Source organism: Ornithodoros turicata, chromosome 6 (genome assembly GCF_037126465.1).
Source record: "Ornithodoros turicata isolate Travis chromosome 6, ASM3712646v1, whole genome shotgun sequence".
Classification (NCBI taxonomy): Eukaryota; Metazoa; Arthropoda; class Arachnida; order Ixodida; family Argasidae; genus Ornithodoros; species Ornithodoros turicata.
In genome coordinates, this window is record NC_088206.1 from 27642675 (window position 1) to 27662061 (window position 19387).

General features: G+C 47.5%; 1 long non-coding RNA gene across 1 annotated transcript; it reads right to left on the bottom strand.

Annotated features, from left to right (window-relative positions):
• Positions 1 to 10605: 10605 nt before the first annotated feature.
• Positions 10606 to 11366, bottom strand: LOC135397769 (uncharacterized). The gene is made up of 2 exons (XR_010423734.1): positions 11256 to 11366; positions 10606 to 10781 (listed from the first exon to the last, which is right to left on the bottom strand). It is a non-coding gene; the product is annotated as an uncharacterized LOC135397769 (long non-coding RNA).
• Between the last annotated feature and the right edge of the window lie 8021 nt (positions 11367 to 19387).

A 19387-nucleotide genomic window follows, 5' to 3' on the forward strand; every position in this document is an offset into this window, starting at 1 on the left:
GTGCACACAAAAAAGCTGCAAAAAGTGCTGTAAAGTCCTGAAACTTTAGTGTAGCAGTCAATACGTTGTTACATGGGCTGGTCATTCGCAAATTTACTTTTCTGTATAGTACTCGCAGCATCACGCACCCGTATGGTGTCGACATCACGCAGTCCTATACACAGAGCAGTATATTAAAAGGTAGTCTAGCCACGAGTGGGACCTGCTTATACCTGAAGCTCAACCCACATTTTTGAGCTGTCTGACTAATGATGTCTTGAAATACAGGGCATTATCAATCAGCCTATCCTCACTGTCTGTCCCCCTACCCTACAGGGACAACGCCAATTTAGGTGGCTGGTGGATTGGATAGGATTGAAATGGATACTTCTTGCGATTCGCAAAAATAATGGATTTTTGTGCTAATTTTAGGAACGCTGGATGGCTTTCAAGTTGCGAGGCGGCGGTACGCATGCTGGAACTTCGAACTTCGGGTCCGAAATTTATTGATTTCGTTGAATTGGTGCAAAGCAATAGTTTATAAACTCTGGCTAAAAGGTCTGATGAGGTCGAGTGGGAACGCCTGCCACCCAAACAAGGAGGTTACTTTATAAAATTCTTCGCACACGCTTTGCTTATGGCAAAGTTTAGATCTCATGACACTTCGTACATGTTTCGGTTTCGTTTTGCACGCGCTTTGAAATCGCGATCTTTTGCTGCACAAAATGTTCCATTACAACGCGGTCAATACGACGTTTCAGATAACAAAGATAACAAACAACATTTCAGATATGATACAACGAAATGTAAAGGAAGTATTTTACACAGCAATAGTCTGCACCCTGGGGATCATACTACTGCATGTAGTCGTTTCCTTTTAGTTTAAGACGAAGTTGTGACTTTAATGAAATTGTTTCACATTATGAGTTTCTAAAGTTATCACAGCCACGCACAGTTCAACATGGTAAGTACACAGCAAGGCATTTCGTGACAAGTGCCCGCACACCTTAGTTCAATTTTATTTTACGCTGATAACTTCCAAAGGCGCAGGATCCCAGGTTACGCGATACATTTTATGTCCTTTTCCGCAGAAAAAGTGCAGTTAAGCGCGGAACATCCGCCCATTTTTACGTTGAAAAACACGCTGGCGATGCGACTCTAGCAGTACTTCGGACCGGAAGCGTAAATCCACGTGACGTCGCAACTTCCCTTACGTCATTTTGACAGGAAGTTGCAAACCACCAAACCACGGACGGTTTTGGTTTTTTGCAGTAGCTTCCAGAAGGGGCGTGAGACTGTGCCGCTGGTTAGGTCAGTAAAAGGGCTCCCCTTCTGGAAGCTACTGTTAAAAACCTCTCCCACCACGGACAGGGGGTTGCAAACCACGTCTGTCATCCATCGTGGTTCCCTTGCCTGCAGAACCACCTGCGGGTACACATACTGTCGACGGTACGATTGTTTTAAATTAAACACCGTTGCTAGTTGGAATAAACAAAGCAAGATTGTTTATGTTCATAAAACTCGGTAATTAAATTTAAAATTGTACAGCACTGCACTGTTTTAATTCGTCGTGACCACCATGTACACGAGGCCTAACAACGACGACAAAACGTATTTTCGGTTAAATATCGATAACCGAGTACAAGTTGAAACTGTTGTTCGAGATACTTATAAGAGGGTGCACATCTGTAACGTAAAATCAGAGTAGTCTGTAAAAATGTTTTCCCACGAAATTCCCACTTCATCGTGTTTGCCTTCATCGCCATTTTGGGTGGCAGTCAGGTGTCCTGGGGGCCCCCGTAGCAGAAAGCAGACCAATGAGAGGCGCGCTATTGTGATTGACAGGTCAAGCCTCTTTCTTAGGCTCCTTCCAGTGGCCAGACTCCCTTCTAATATATGACTCTGGTTCTGCAAAGATGCGTATTATATTAGTAGTTACGTCTAATGAACAATTTAAACATTATCAGCACTCGAATTTTTCTTTGTACATGCGGCCACTAATGGGCAACTTTTGTCGTAAAACCCCGCTAAAACTTACGCAGATGATGCAGACGGACGCGCGTAGCGCCATCCAGCGTGCAACTTGTAAACTTCTCAAGGATCATTGGATCGGTCTGTGGCAGCGAGACATGCTCAATGGCCATCGCCTTCAAGGATCATACAAATGCCTGTGTGACAGCAGTATTATATTGGCAGCTGAACTTTTGTCCTTGACATCTGCTTGTCCTTTAAGCCGCACAGGTGTGTCATACGTGAGGACGTTTGCTGTTCAGAGGTCCCTCTGCATAGAGTAATGATTGAGCTATATACAGGACTCGCACTCCCATTGCTATGTAGCGTGTGCTGAAGTTATTTAACGGGCGCACTTGTTGTCTTATGATTAGAGAAGACCATGGTACGAGCACAATTCAATTTAAAACGATAAAAACTCTTTTGTAGCGTTACGGACTTTGTTGCAATAAGCGATCAATATACATGCCACATATTTACTGTGTGGCTTCACATTGTTCTCGCAAGAGATAAAATTATCGAGAAGTGTGCAGAGACTTCCTGCGGTATACTTCAGTGGCTTTTCCATATTTTTTCGAGTACCTTACGTTAGCCACATTTGGTGTGCCCAAAAACGACATTTTGGTTTAATATTTGTTCCGCGGCAAATCATGTTAGGGATAAGTGATCATCCCTGATGGCTTTACTGTTGCTCCAGCCATTATGCTGGTATCCCACAGCTGCATTCAGTATCCACCAATTCAGTTCAAAATATAAATAACTCGATAGAAACGCTCTTAATATACATTGTTAGACTATCTAACGTAAAATAATGTTGCCTGCCACACACACACACTGGATGATGATGAGATTGAAACCAATTCAAACCAAGGCTACGTGAATTTGCATCGCTGCGTGTTGTGTAAATCCCACATTATAGAGTTGTTGAATTTCACATATTGAGGAACTATTGTAAACTATTTGTCTCGTTGGTATGCATTGAATACTATCGGGTGCACTCAGCAAATCGTGTGCTTTCAACATATTTAGAGCTTGAAGTGAGTGTTCAATCGGTGAAGTTCCGTTTTAAGAGTGTATCCCTACCCCACGTTAAATACCCTTTGTCTCAGTGGTTATCCCTCCGTGAATTCCCCTTCCTCCCTCCAAGAAATCCCTGTAGTCGTGTTCAACCTGGGAACCGCATAAATCAGTATCTCAAATATGAAGGACAAAATAATATATCATTAAACAAAGAAGTACAATGCAAGCGAGCTAGTGTATACTTGACTTTGGCAACATGTCCCTGAGCTTGAGGGAAGGACAAAAGACAAAGCACAAAAACGAACAGCACAAGACAACGCTCGTCTTATTCTGTTCGTTTTTGTGTTTTGTCGTTTGTCTTTTTCCCAAGCTCACGGAGATGTTGCCAACAACAAATAATTTATCCTTTGCTTTCAATCCCTTCTTGTTTTCTTTTTCAATTTCTTTGCCTCGCGTGACCCTCAGGGTACGGTAATTGTAACAGGAACAGAAAGGTATGTTACCAAAATTGGAGCTGGTAACGTAAACGCGTGCCAAGTTCGTCCATTCCTGCAAACTGCAACGGGAATGAAATTGCGAAGCGATGTCTACGCAACAGACTCCACGACACAGCACGAGGACGTGTGCCTACGATTTTCTCATTTCGCCGTAGCATTGCTGTATTGCTTACGGCTGATACCGTCCTCCTGTGGACGCGGCCTTGCGAGGAAGCCTTTAGAGGAAGGATTTACAGTTACTGGAGTCAGAATTTGAGCAGGGTTCTTGACAGGTAAACAGGATAGAGACATATTTCTAGAGAATATTTTTGAAATTCCAGGAGATAAACGGATCTTAGTGAAGCTAGAATGGCGTGTACGAGTGACTCCGAAGCACCGCCTGGGCAAAAGGGAGTGCTGACAGAGCTCAAAGGGCTGTCTACTCATAGGGTCATAACAACCATTCCACTACGGGTAACTAACAGTAACGGAAGCGTGACGAAAACGAAACAAAGTCTGGCGTCACAAACGCATCGGAATGGAAATATTGCAATAACGAAAATGAAAACTGTAACGAAAACACGTACCATTCCGTGGTAACTTTATAGTCCCATCCCTGAAATTCACATTGCGTTACCAGTACGCCATGTGCTGGATATCGAGGGGTTTAAACTCCGACCATAGGAACAGCAAAGGCCAAAAATGTGGTTGCCTTCCACGCTAGCTGAACTGCGCGGTCATATCATTGGCTGAGAAGAGGAACGAAAGAGGAAGGAATAGGAAAAGGTGTGTACGACGTAATGACACCTCCCGCAATTTTAATAGGGAGACATTTTGCGTCATCGCGCAGCGAAGACGCTGCCATCGTAGCAACGCGTTCAAGAAAATACTTTCCGGAGCACAGCGGAAATGCATCGATTTTGCCGCACATAAACACTGATAAAATGCATCGATAAAAACCGAGCAAACCAACGCGCACTCTGAATGAGGCGAAAGTCGACTCCTGCATATAAAAAACAACAAGTATATGTAGGGACGATGAGTGAGGAAATTTCTCACGTTAAGGGATAGTTCGCTCTTGCTTGACGATCCAGATCACCTATTTTTGCCGGAAAGGGTAGTGCATTTCCTACTTTGCCAATAGCCTTGGTTACTTTGCGTGAAGCTGTACAGTAAAATTTGGTACGGATATCACAAAGAACTGGAATCCACGTGAGTTGAAATTCCCGAGCATAGAGACGTATGTGCGACGTCATGTGACAACACTGTGACGTCACGAGGGCGTTCCAACTCATCGCCTGGCGAGGCCATGCAGAAGCAGCGGTCTCCGGTTTTCTGTCATCTTCGCTCCCACGTGACCACCCGACAGTTAACGGATAAGAGGCTCGTTAGTTTCCTCCTCTTTGTGGATCTGCCCGCGCTGGACGCTCTTCCAGCAAAATGCAGATAACAATTGGAAACACAACAATTTCGGACAAAACGACTTACAAGATAGTAGCTCCCAGCCAAATATTCTTGCCACATACATTTCTTCCAGTGGACCTTTTTCACAATGGCCTATGCTCATGCGCATAACCTTGAGGCGCCGGAGAGGGTTATCTCCGTCTTCTCTAGATGGCGCAGTATGGGAACGACAGAAGTAGGGACCAGTGGGGAGACCGCACGAACGGCGCGAGCTCGTCGGTCCCACTTCGGACAGGTTTTGGTTCATTGTGCTACCCACTTGGATTTGTTTTGGCGCGCGCCGAGCGTGGTTCGCTGGAGAGCCGCTAGGATAGGACGCGTATGTGAAAAAGGTCAATTAGCTTACGCGGTTAAAACGGAACTTCACCACATAGTACGCTCCTATAGCCAACCATCATTCCGAATGATATCATTATGTGTCTGGATTTGTTGAAAATGGGAGGAGGCGCCTATCTTGGATACATTATGCATGTCCCGGATAAGCGCCTCCCCCTGTTTCGAAGAAATCAGGACACAAAATGATATCATTGGGAATGGTGGTTGGCTTTGGGCGTGCTATGTGGTGAAGTTCCGTTTGAACAGTATAGAGAGCGAATTGTTCCTTTAATTTGTGGCTGACTACACCAGGCCTCGCTAGTTAGTACGATATACGAAATGATGAGTTCGTGGGTGAATAGCGATCAGTCCTTGGTATGACATGAAGCCCTGATGGCCAGATAATGCCAGTGCAGAAAGGCATAAAAGTCGCAATATGAATCCAGTTGTATTATACAGTGCAGAAGAGACCAGTGTCCCTAAACATAAGGCAGAAAAAAGCTTTTGCTCGTCAAACACACAATGTATCGTGCGTGGACACATATCCGTCTCTATATGATAAGCACACTGTTATCAGCCTAGCTACGTCGCAGATCGAGTAACCCCTTATATGACTTATGATTGTTGAGCACAAGATTAAATCTACAGATACTGTTGTACAACTGTATTTGTTCATGAGTGGGATACAAAAATAATAATCTAAGGGGGATCTACGTCACGAATCAGGGGCTCGATCAATACCGCCTAGAAACAGGTGTTCTGTACTGAGGTGACGCTGACTCAATGTTGAACGAAGTTTCGTTACTCTGTAACGCGCGATAAATGCATCACTTCCCGTGATTCGCCGCAACAATCCCTGCCGTGAAACACCTCACCCAATCTTCATGCATGTAGCTGTTGTTGTCGTCGCGAGCTCCCGCATCAAGTCCAATAGTAACGTTTTATTTAGAATCCCCACACTACCAAAACAGTTTTCATCCGGAGCGCGCCAATTGAAAAAAAAAAAAAAATGAACGATCACGCTTGTTACGGGGAGGACGAAGGTCGGGCCCCTGATGAATGCTCATAGGTGACGCCACAGTGCTCGGCCGTGGATTGACTCTGCCCAAAGAAAATTCTTTAACGTGCGCTGAAATCTCGGCAAGGGCATTTCGTGCACGACGTACATCGTTGTGGACTACATGCGTGAAGCGACTTGGCGACAGGCTTCCAACCATCAAGCCAGGGACCGGTGACGGGATTTATCCACGCCGGCGAAAAAGAAAGAAAAGAAAAGAAAAACATTGAGAGAAAGAAAATGGAAGGAGAAATAACAATGTCTGCTAGGGCAATCACTACGCGGTAGACCATGAGTTACATCTCTGTTGTTTCCTTGCCCGGGTTATTGCAGCATCCATTTGTTGCACAAAACGATGTTTCTTTCAGTTTCTAAGCTGGTGCGGCACAATACGCTGGTATTCACTCAAAATTCGGACTTGAGTATGTTCGCTAATGCCGTATTGGGGCACACATTAAAGGAAATTTACATTTCGCTTGATACTGTCCAAAGTTTATTAATTTATTGTTCATACGTTAAATGCTCGCAATGCTGGTACGATACAACATAACAACATAAAGCTTGAGGTGGCAAGGACTATTCACGCTACAGTTACCGATTTCCCCCATAGAAAAAGAAAAAAGATGAATGAGTCGCTTTTCCCGTCCATGTTTTATCTCATCCGCCCGATGTCCGTTCTTTTACGGGCCCTCGAATGCTTGTATTCGATTCGTTGGTGATTCTGAACCCGACAATCGAAAAAGAATTGATATGTACCGATTTTGAAGGCAAGGACTCGGATCCATTAAAAAAAAAAGCACGGATGTATGAGCTAATGTGCTGCGAGTGCTGCCGTAAAAAAGAAAAAAAGAACAAGCAGCTTATGAACCTCAATGATGTCGCATGCACTACGATTCATTACCCACTCTGTGGATTACACTTTTTCTTTGTAAATACCATTTTCGCCTTTTATTAGGGGCAGTTTGTGATTAGGAACCTAAAACTCAATACCTGGCTTGTTTTTCTGTGCTGTCAAGTGCTTTTGTGAATGTGAATGTTCATACGAGCAACGTAATGAACCGAATAATACTAGTTGTTGTGTGATATCGAAAGTTTAGAATTTGTTCATCAAGCGAGATTATGCAAGATACAGCCGAATGTTTTTTCCTTGCTTCGGGTGGAGCACGTTCTATCATTTGTAGAGAAAAAAAAAATACTGGCACGAGAAAAAAATAGTACTTCTGCAGCGCCAAAATCGAATGTGTTTCTGCGATAGTTTAGGACGAGTTTCTCTCGAATGTGTGCAACACTTAAGAGATCTGGCTGCTGTAAGCAAATGTTCTTTTTATCGTTATAGTGCTGTAGTGTACTTTTGGAGACCTCGAACGAATGACATTATGTATATGCAACCTTAACCAATAAAACCCTGCAACATATTAATATGGTCATTTACCAACGCTATGTGGCTGTTCACTGACTCCACGAACGCAAAAATACCAGCGCTACAAAAAAGCGTTCCACACACACACACACTGTGCACTCGAGAAATTGGTGCTCGCCACAAAGCAACTGTGGCCATCAGCGGCGTACAGACGTGGTGAGAGGAAGGAGAGGGGCACAGGGGGGTCAGGAGGTCTTCAAGGGGAACTGGGCCGACATCCGTCCGGAAATGCAGGGGAAAATTGAAAGAACACAGCCGCCGGCAGGATTCGAACCCACCACCATTGCTGCTACCACGAAGGAGTGCCATCTTTTGACTGGCAAGTGGAAATCCCCCCATAGGAATGCCCTATTTGTGGACGCGTAGGTCGAGCCTTCGCATTATCTTTGGAGGGTGCCCTTGTTTGGCTGTCCTTCAGCGCTTACAGAAGGATGACCTGCGGTGTTAGACTCGTCAAAGCAGAACTAAGTTCAAAAGATGACGTCGCGCGGGGAGGAGTTTTGAACTTCCGAAGTTCATGAAAAATGTTTCCCTTTCCCGGCAACTGAAGTTGGGTCTACGTCAGTGCCGATCAAGATCTGTGTGTGCGCGACCCGCCCACTGGCACGAGCGTGATAGAATGAAGAATGAGAAAGCGCACCGCTTCTATCCGCTCCGGTGAAGAGTGAAATGCAGAGCAATATATCTTTGAAGGACTTAAAGGGACTATGAAATTTCCCGAACCCCCATACTTTTTTTCGATGGAAACTATTCTTCCCGCAGAGAAACTAATATGCCACAAATTTTTCCCGACGAAATCGCTCCACTCTGCGAGGAGCGCGCGCTGGAAATGTCTCTTCCGCGTTCCTCCTCTCCCGCGCATATTTCCCTGCCGATGGTGTAACTGTACGGACCGCACTTCGGTTCCCCGTTACGTCACCGGTGTTGCACAATGGCAAGTAATGCCGCCGAGCTCGCGCTGTGGCTGCCGCCACTGCCGAACGCGAAAGCTGCTGTCATGGAGATTTCCACTCCCGATGAACGCATACGCGGGATCCTACGGCGCATGCTCCTGGCGGGATTCCTCGGCTCGGCAAGACGTCACGATGACGTGTTGCTGAGCCGGCTGTGGTCGCGTCAAGTTGCCCGTTGTGTCTCCGCTCGGCAGCTCGCCACGGCGCGGCGCTAGCTGTCCTCCCTTCGTCGCTCCGTTTAAATTCGCTTCCTAGAAATCCGCTCGCGCGACGAAAGTAAAATTTCGGTTCTAGACTCAGAAAAATGTATTCTTTCGAACGAAACGAAGAAAAAATCGTTTCATAGTCCCTTTAAGGTCAAACCGTAGATTGTCAAATATATTTGGGCTGCGCGAACATTAAAATATTTCAGATCTCGAGGCGCATAACTGTGTTCCAAATCGAATGCGGAACTATATGTTCAATTTTGAATCGAATCAACATTTCTTCCAAACTGAATACATACAGAAACAGCATGGCTCTAGGCCTGATCCTATGGCATCACAAAACACCCGCGCTACTCGTAATGGTAGAAAGGAAACGGAAAACTGTGGTACGATTCACGGACATTGCCGGCCGTGCAGTCCTCCGTCAAGTTATGCAAACAAACAAAACAAAAAAAAGCATAAAAGGTCGAAAAGACGAAGCTACCCGGTGACACGGCTTTTCTTGTAACCTCCTCACAATTGCTCCAGATAGCTGCGTCGTTTCAACCTTGCTGCCGCTATGAGCAGAAGCATGGAAGAGGGAACTGAAGGGGAGACTCATCTTTTCTTTCCACAGTATTCTATACGTCGAAAAGGGGAAAAAAAGGAGAAACACTGTCAAGGAGCCCGCGATGTGATTCACAGTATTCTACATTAAGTGACAGAGTAATTAACGCCGTCGAGCTTTTGCGCAAAGAAAATTCTCCCCAGCTATTTTGCTGAAGGGTAATGTGTTTTGTGTTGAAATTGGTTGAGAAAACGAAATGCCCTTTCTGTTACGGGCAAGGAAAAACACAAAGAAAGACAAAAAACAAACGACATTAAAAAAGTTGCGCTGACTTGGCACATTTCAGAGATCTATTCAGAATATTTCTCCCGACTGAAAATCGAAAACTGCGCGCAAGTCACACCAAAAGTTAGTCGATGACAAGCGCCAGTGACATACCGAAGTAGAATTTTAAGCCTCTGTTTCGTGCCACATTACATGACACGCCCGCTGTTTCGTCATGTGTGATATACGTGTATTTGGGATCAGTGAACACAACAACGCTTCAGTTGAAAACTATTTGTTTCCTATTTCCTTTCTCTATGTATCTGCTGCCTTCTTTTTCAGAATGACCCTGTGTAAATTTGAGCCCATATAAACAGACTAGTGCCCGCACTTCGACGACACAACCACTTCATCGTAAATGGGACGGAAAAGTCGCGTGTCCGAAAAACCCCGGGTCCGTGCACTTGCAAGCGCTCATTTCGAGGTGCTCCTCCGCTGCATAGAAGAGCACCGACGCTTTCCAACGCCCTGCACATGCAGTGTTCATGTCTCTGTTGTGTGCTTTTTATATTTAGGATGCATCTGTTAAGCAGAAGGAAAGCTGTTGTCCTCCTCCGCGTCTCAATGGAAAATCCCATTTTTGTGCAATAAGGATACCACGTTAGTAGTAATGACTGGACACAGACTGTCCGCAACTCTACAAGGCTTCTGGACACGTTTAATTAGTAATTAGAGCTAATTGGGACCCCCCACATTAATCAGGACCCTCCAGGGAGTCATCACACTAATTGGGGAGCATCTAGGACGTGTCCAGACCACCCTGTGCGTTGCGGACAATCTGTGTCCATAAAATAAAAAAAAGGTAGAAAATAAAATAAAAAGATGGAAATAGAGTGGAGAGAAACAATTTATTCGAAAATCAACGATGCCGCGGCGAAGAACCCGCTCCGCAACACCCGAGTGACCAGCGCCCGCCATGTTGCTTGTTGACGACTGGTAGTTGCAGAGATCGACGACAGGTGGCCACTTAGTTGCAAGGCATCACACCAGATGGCGCCACCATCATAGCTCTAGACGAGAAAGACAGAGAACAAGATACTAGGGACAGGTAAAAATGGCAGCACTGCTGAACAAGTCTAGGCATGCGAGAGAAAAGGTCTAACCGCTACTGCTAAAACAGCACGGAGAAAACAGTACACATCGGGGAAAAAGGCTTACGGGGACGATCGCTTAGGCCTAACCACAACACTACGCAGCTAACACAAGGCGGGAACCACAGATCGCTAAACATGCGTCAACAGGCTTGCTCACCGCAAAACAAGTCTAAACATACGAGGAAAAAGGCTTACGGGGGGGCGATCGCTTAGGCCTAACCTCAACACTACGCAGCTAACACAAGGCGGGAACCACACATCGCTAAACATGCGTCAACAGGCTTGGACACCGCAAAACAAGTCTAAACATGCGAGAAAAGGCTTAGCACGAGCGCGGTCACCGCTAAACACGGCAAACATACGAGAAAAGGAGCGCGTCAAATCACTCACCTTTTCCCCCGCGGCAACTTCCAGGCAGAAACTGAGCGAGCGTGGAGAACACACGTCTGCTCTCTACGAGAGCCAACCAGAAACTGAGCGAGCGCGCGGAGCGCACGTCCGTCTTCCGCGACAGCCCGAGAGAAACTGAGTGAGGCGACGCGCGCGCGCCCTCTGCTCCACCCGTCCGCGCATGCGCGCTCCTAGCGCCCTCTTCGCCGGCCACGGGTGTTTTCGGTTTCGGCTCTCTGCTGCGCGCGCGCTCCTAGCCGCGACGGGTGGCTTCTGAGTTTCACTTTCGTTTCTTTGCGCGCGCGCGCGCGTTTATCTCTATAAAGGCAGCGCGCACCGTGCTCGCGTCATCATTCTGACCGATACGTGGAAAACGCCATGTGTGGTTTATTCTCCTGCGCTTCTCGTCGTCGCAAGGAAAAGACAAAAAACGAAGAACTTCGCGAATTTATACGCGGCATCGTGGAGGAAGCCTTTCAAGTCCACTGTCTGGAATGGTTGCAAGCACGTCAAGAAATGTGTCAGGACAAGATGAAGACGCTCGACCGCATCTTAGCGGCGGACAGACTGGCGAAAAAGAAGTCGAACTTTAGCCTGGACAATCTGTATTGGGAACGCAGTTCCGATGTAGAGGACGACGACGAGGATGTGTAAATAAAAGCGATGCATTTCTCTTCGAGTCTCAGTCTCTTCTTTTTCTTCGTGCAACGTGTACGCACGCAACATGTCTTCCCCAGAACCTTTTCGTTTCCGTCATCCCTTTCGCTGTATCTTAAGCGGCCCCTCCATGTGCGGCAAATCTACTTTCGTTGCTAACGTGTTGAGGAACCTGAACGACGTGGTAGACAAGCCTCCGTCACAAATATTCTACGTGCAGAAATATGCTTCGCCGAGCATGCAGGACGAATTCGGGGACTCCGTAAAATTTACCAAGGAGCTACCGCGAGAGTGGGACACGTCGCGCGCTACGCTGATCATCGTCGACGATCACATGACCGACGCCGGTTCCTTGAAGGAGGTGACCGATCTTTTCATTCGGGGTTCTCACCACGCCAACGCATCGATCTTCTTACTCGTTCAAAACATCTTTTTCGACAGTAGCCATTTTAGAACAATATCCTACAACGCCAGTTACGTCGTCCTGTGGTGCACCGTGCGCAGCATGCACCAGATGGAACATTTCGGCCAACAGCTATTTGGCAGAAAAAGATTGGAGTATTTTTTGGACGCATATAAACAAGCGATGTCGTCGCCCCACGCATATTTACTCGTGGATCTTCACAACTATACGCACGAGGATCACAGGTTGTGTAGCACTATCTTTCCGGGAGAACGTCAATATATCTACGCTCCGAAATGAATCTCCGCCCTCACCTCACTTTACTCAAAGTACTCTCCACTCTACCCCCTCCACGCCGCCGCGACGTCTTGAGACGTTCGTCCTCGTCCGACATGAAACACCTCTCCGAAATTTGCCTCAATGTATTGAACGGAAAGGTGGCTCTAGCTCCAGATACGTTCGCGGATTTGAAGAAGCACAAACGCTTTTTACGACGGCTCGCCTACAAAAAGATTCACAAGAATCCGCAACGTTTGAAGCGCTATCTGTCTCAGCAGCGAGGACAGGGCGTTCTTTCGTCGGTGGTTCCTCTCCTGCTTTCCGCCGTGTTGAACCTTTTCGCCAATGGCCAAGAGAATTGAAGCGACCACCTCCTCCTCCATCGGAAACATTCTTTCCTCGAAGGAGAGTGACGACGTCAAAGTGAAACTCATACTGCAAGCACTGTATCGCATACTCAAGCAGTACGGATTTGACCCCTACGACAATAAAAACAAGGCGTCCGACGCTACAAATGACTTTGACTATTCGCTCCTCTCTCCAGAGGTGGACGAAGAGGAAGCGGAAAGGGTCGTCTCGGAATTAAAGAAGGTTCTTTCCTGGGATCGCGAGGGTTGTGTCTCCGTGTCGGGCAAGCCCATCAGACACTCCTCCGTTTACGAACTCGTCAATTATTTGTTGCAACATAAGATGGGAAAGAAGCCTTCCTGGTTCCCCAAAGTCTCGAAACTATTGCGTCTGATTTCTCTGCCCAAATCTCGCGAGCCTCAACAGCAGCAGCAGCAGGCCTCCATTGCGTGGACGACTTATGGAGGGATATGAGAAACCAGAGGGTGGTTTGGGGTGTGTGGAACGCTATAGAAAAGCGCATCACTTGAGCAAAAAGAAGGCTCTCGCCATTCTCAGAAAGCTGGATGCCTACACGCTCCACCATCCGGTCAGAAGAAAGTTTAATAGGAGACGCATCATCGCGCTCAAGATGAATGACGTGTGGCAAATGGATCTCGCCGATTTTTCAAAATACAAGAGATTCAACGGTGGCTACCGCTACATTCTCGTGGCAATCGATTCGCTCTCCCGCTTTCTGCGCACCCTCCCACTAAAGACGAAGCGCCCCGCCGAAATGAAAAGGGCCATGATAAGACTTTTTCGGGGAGGTAACGTACCTACACGCGTCTTTTGCGACAGAGGCGGGGAATTCTACAACAACACCGTCAAGGAGTATCTCTCACGAAAGAAGGTACACATGTATTCTACCTTCTCTCCAGTAATCAAAGCATCGCAGGCAGAACGCGTCATACGCACTTTACGCGACAGAATATTCCGTTATTTTAGAGTAACGGGAAAATACCACTTCGTTTCCGCGCTTCCCAAGATCGTGCGCGACTACAACACCACCAAACACAGGACTTTGGGCATCAGCCCGTCCGAAGTCACGCCCGAAAACGAATTGGAGCTGTTCAATAAGATAAATGGAAAGCCCGTCGTAACCTCCGTGAAAAAGAAGCTCAAACTGGGGGATAAAGTGATGGTCCTACTACACAGAAAAGGTTTTCATAAGAGCTCGGAAGGGAGTTGGTCGCCTCAGATTTTCACCGTCCCCCGCCTGAGGGACACCTCTCCTCCCGTCGTACACCTGGAAGTTTACCGGGGTAAGGAAGTGGACGGATCTTTCTACCCGGAGGAGGTACTCGTCGTAACCCGAGACTCCAATCAGCCTTGTCCAGTAACGAAAGTGCTGAGAAAGAAGCAACTGAACGGTCAGAGCTTCTCCTTGGTTCGCTGGTTCGGTTACGACAAAGAACACGGCAGTTGGGTTCCGAGCAGCGACGTGGTCAAGATTGGGAAATGATGTCAGACATCTACGTCCACCTGCTCTCGAAGGCCAGCATGGATAAGTTTCCCTCGAATAAACTCAACGCCTTCACGATAGCTTTCGATAGCCCGCTTCAGCTCTCGAATCGGTATAAAGTCGGTCTGATGGATCTCAGCATAAGTAACGATTTTTGAAATATCGGCTACGAAAGGCAAGATGCGAAAATCGAGGTTTCTTTCGAGGACACGATGGAAGCCGGCAGAACTTTTCGTGTCACTTCGGATCTCGAGAGGGATTTGGGAAAAGCCCTTTCGGAATTCGACGTTTCTTTTGCGTACAATAAATCGCGATACGACTTCGTCTTACCCGTGGACGTGAAAGCCGTGGAATTGGACCCTCGGCTCGCGCAAGCGCTCGACGCCTCGCTAGCGTCCCGCGAAGCAGGTCGTGCGGTGAAACCCCCCAAATTGAGCAAACGCGAAGCCACCTCCATCTTATTGGAGCACGCCGCACCCGTCGCTTTCGGCGACGTCACTCTGAATTCGGAAACCACGTCCCTACGGAACACACTCAACAAGTATTTCCAGACGCACAAGCTGGACACCTCGCTAGAATTCGCGGATAACGTGTACTCTCTGAAAACACCGAAAGGGTTGCACATACCGGAACCCTTTGTCAAGCTGCTACATCTCACAGCCGTCGAGGGACACGAAGAAACGCTACGCGTCTCTCTCCCCGTAGCGCGTCAATTTTCTTTCACGATCAAGACGAAAATTCCTCGATCTTTGCAAGTACGTGTGCCTCCCGGCTATTATGCGACGCCGCAAGCACTACTAAATGCGATTAACCAGCGCGTAGGCGAACGCGCGCGCTTCAGCTTCGACGGAACCGAACAGAAATGTAAAATTCGGCTTTCCGAGGGCACCTCCACCCTAAGACTTTCCGAGTACCTGGCCGTGCTTTTGGGCTTCGAATCGCGTACCGTGTTCACGGGGGAGGATGCCACGAGCTCCGTCGAGGTACTCCTGGAACCCCTGTTTCACAACATAATCGTCTACATGGATATCGTGGAACCCACGTACGTGGGGAGCGGGAAAAAAACGATATTAAAAATACTACCCTTTTATTACGAGAAAGACAAGCACGTCGTCACCTACACGTTAGATAACATCCAGTATTTTAACTTGTCTCAATTCGAAATTCCCTCAGTGACGATCGTTCTCGCGGACGAAACGGGAAGACGTTTGCCGTTGCGGTCCAAAGGCAGAACCAATCTAACGTTGCATTGCAAACATGTACCGTAATTCCCCCAAAATAATTCCCGTGTACACGGGACCCCTTTTCCAACGAGGGGGCGGTGTGTTGAGCAACATATCCAAGTTCATCGTTCCCATCTGGCAGCAAATAAAACCGGTCGCCAAGAGAACGTTGAAGCGCTTGGCGCGGAATTTGGCCGATGGCGAAGGAATATCGCGCGCAGTAAAAAAAACGGCCATAGCAACGGGGAGAGACGTGCTGGATTCCATGGAGGGCTCTGGAAACAACAATGGGAAGAAACGCCGCAAACGACAACAAAAGGCGCCAACACACGACGCACAAGCAGATATCTTTGGTACGCCGTGAAGGTCACACATCCGCTGCGCGCGCTCCGTCATGACGTCAACGAAAGGAAAAATACAGACGCCGATCTGTCTAACGAGTGATGTGATGATATTCGAACCCCCTTCCATTCAATACGGCGTGGAAGATACTTCGTACTAACTTTTTTATCCGGTCAACGGAGTAAATAATTCCGTGATCGAGTTTTGTATTCAAAATTTGCAAAGGGCACACTTGGATCTCTACGGCAGTTTCGTGTCTTTGACCGTGCGCATTGTTCGCGACGATGGGGAAGAAATGGACGAGAAAGATGTCGTTTTCCCAATAAACCACCTGTTGAGCGGCATGTTTAAGACGGTCACCGTTTATGCGAACAACAAGCTCGTCAGTTCCAACGAGTTGTACGCCTACAGGAGTATTTTGGACGTCGTGCTTCATTCCACGCCCATGGCTCAAGAAACAGTGCACGCGGCTGGACTTTATGTCGAGGACGACGAACATTTAAAGGACCATTACGACGTCTCGTCTCGCGGTCCGAAACAACGTTACGAAGCGACGAAGGGTGGAAAATACTTTAACCTGGTCGGTCAGATCAATACCGACCTGTTTCAACAGCCGCGCCTGATGGTACCTGCCATCGAAATTCGCGTCGTTTTCCTATTAAACGACGACTAATTTAAACTCGTATCGGTCCCCAAAGACAAGAAAACGTACAATTACGAGGTGGACATTAAAGAAATGACGTTACACTTGAAAAAGGTGACGCTGGCACCTTCCCTATTTTTGGAATACGAGCGGCGGCTTCAGACCACGCCGGCCATCTACGTGTTACGCGGATTGGAAACCAAGGTGCGGAGCTTGAGTGCCGGGAGCTTGGACGCTCACTTTGAAAACGTTTACCCCGAAAGGGTACCTTCCAAATTATGCGTCGCCCTGCTCGCCACGTCCGACTTTCTCGGCGACATCCAATCGAACCCCTACAAATTCCATCATTACGACCTGTCTCATTCGATGCTCTCCGTGGATGGCCAGCAAGTGCGAGCCGAGTACGACTTTCAGAACGACCTCGTCAAAATTCCCTACTTTAACTTCTTGCAAGAACTGGGAGAGAAACATTTCAAGTATAGCTACGAGCCATTTAAAACGAACGGGTTCCTTCTCTACTTCAACTTGGACGTGGACAAGTGTTCTTCTCCTTCGCATTTGAACGAGTGGCGAAAAGGAAACGTTCGCCTGCAATTACGCTTCGCTAAAGCCCTTCCACACGCGGTCACCGTCCTCTTGATTTCCGAGTGTCCCAAGCTCATGTACGTCGACAAGGACCGTACGGTCACCTTCCCATAAGAAAAGATGTACGAGAGCGACATCTTGGAACTCGTGTCCCTGAACCCCCTCGCTTCCTCCATGCTGAGAGGCATTTGCGCTTCCGACGAAGCCTTCGTTTTACGCAAGCCCGGCTATTTAATCATCAATACCGAAGAGCGAAGAAGGCGCGGGCAGCACTGGGTGCTCTACCTGAAAAACTACGATGGGTCTGACGTGTTTTTCGACAGCTACGGACTACCCCCCATCGAAGCAAACCTTCGAAGAACTTTACCTGTAGTGGACGAGTATAACGACAAGTGTATTCAAACGCCTTTTTCGCCTTACTGCGGGCTTTTTTGTATCTACGTAGCCACGCGCATGTCGAAACGCTACAGCTTGAAAAGTTGTGTATCCATGTTTTCCTGTAACCTCGAAGAGAATGACGAAACAATAAAACGTCTCCTCGTGAGCGAACTCGTTTCGTAAAAATAGACTATTTATTCACGACATACACAAGACCCTTGCGAGACGATCTTCCAACGTGCTGACCCGACGCTCACCGTCGTCGCCGGTCTGCACCGTGACGTCGAGGGATGTGTGGAGAAGCCAGTAGCGACGGACGATAGGTCGGTTGAAACCCGCGTTGATGAGACACGGGTCGACTGTCTCTCCTCGTCTATACTTTTCCAACAGCTCGAGCTTGTAATCTACGAAACGCTTCATTTTCTTTGCAATCTTCCCACTGACGGTGAACAGACGTAAGGGTATCGTCTTGAGAATCGAGCGAAAGTCTCCCTCGCAGCTATCGCCGTGAATATAATCGCGTAATCGCAGCAAGTCCCGATACATTCGCGTTTGCACAAAGGTGGCAAACCTCTGCTCGGGCGTCATCATGACTGAGACGGAATGAGAGTTGAAAACCTTTTTTTTATTTCTCGTTACACATCAATTAGGCTCCAGCTTTGGTTTCGTAGCCGGGAAGGCAGCCCAAATACGGACGAAGGCTTCAGTCTAACCAATGGCTGGGGTTTCTCGACCAGAGTCCACCGCAGCGACAGGTAGTCAGTTGATCGCCGATTCGCAAAAAGAAGGTCTTTGGAGGAGGCTTGAAGGTTAGGACCAAGGGCAGATCTCCCGTCAGTAGCCATTCGTAATCTGCAACGAAAGGAGTGTGAGAAACGCGTGTTTTTTTTAACTCAAACACACACACACGTACAATCTTCTTCAGTCACAGAGTGACACTGATGGTCCATCTTCTCCATCTTCCTTCAATAGTCGAAGTCCTTCGCAACGTACGTCGAACGGTACCGTCCGACAGCCGAGAAACGGGCGAATCAATCGGTCCGTCCAATGCTTTTGCTCTGAAAAAAATGTGACTGGTTATAGAACGTATTAAAAAAATAACGAGGAAGCGTACCTTTGGACCACAATCCACCGCAATTGGTGCAGAAGAAGCGGGCGCTGCCAATCTCCCGAAATATGTGAGGCGGGAAAAAACCGAGTTCACGCACAGCAAAAGTGTTGTACACTGGAAACGAAACTCTTCAAACATTTCGACGATGATGATGACGTCATGGGTATAACTTACGAGGATCTACCAAGCTGATCATGATGGAATGACGATCGAACGTTCGCTTCGACATTTATAGTAAAGCTTTGCCTCTCACTGTCTATGACGTCATTGAACGTGTTTGGGCATGTTAAGACGTGTTTGAACATGTCTGGACACAGGCGGCGAAGTCGCCCCTGGACACACTCGTTCCTCTCACCCTCTCTATGACGTCATTGAACGTGTCTGAACATGTTTGGACGTGTTTGGATGTGTTTAGACACAGGCGACGAAGTCGTCCCTGGACACACTACTTCCTCTCTCTCTCTATGACGTCATTGAACGTGTTTGAACATGTTGTGACGTGTGTAGACACGAACCCCTCAATACGAAAAACGTCACGCAGTACGAATTAGATTGGTGGTTAGTGTGTCGCGCCCAGTGTAGAAGGATCCTGGGTTCGAATCCCCCTCTGGGTCTTCTTGTCGTCATGTACAAGTCGTCGCAGAGTGTTAGCTAGAAAT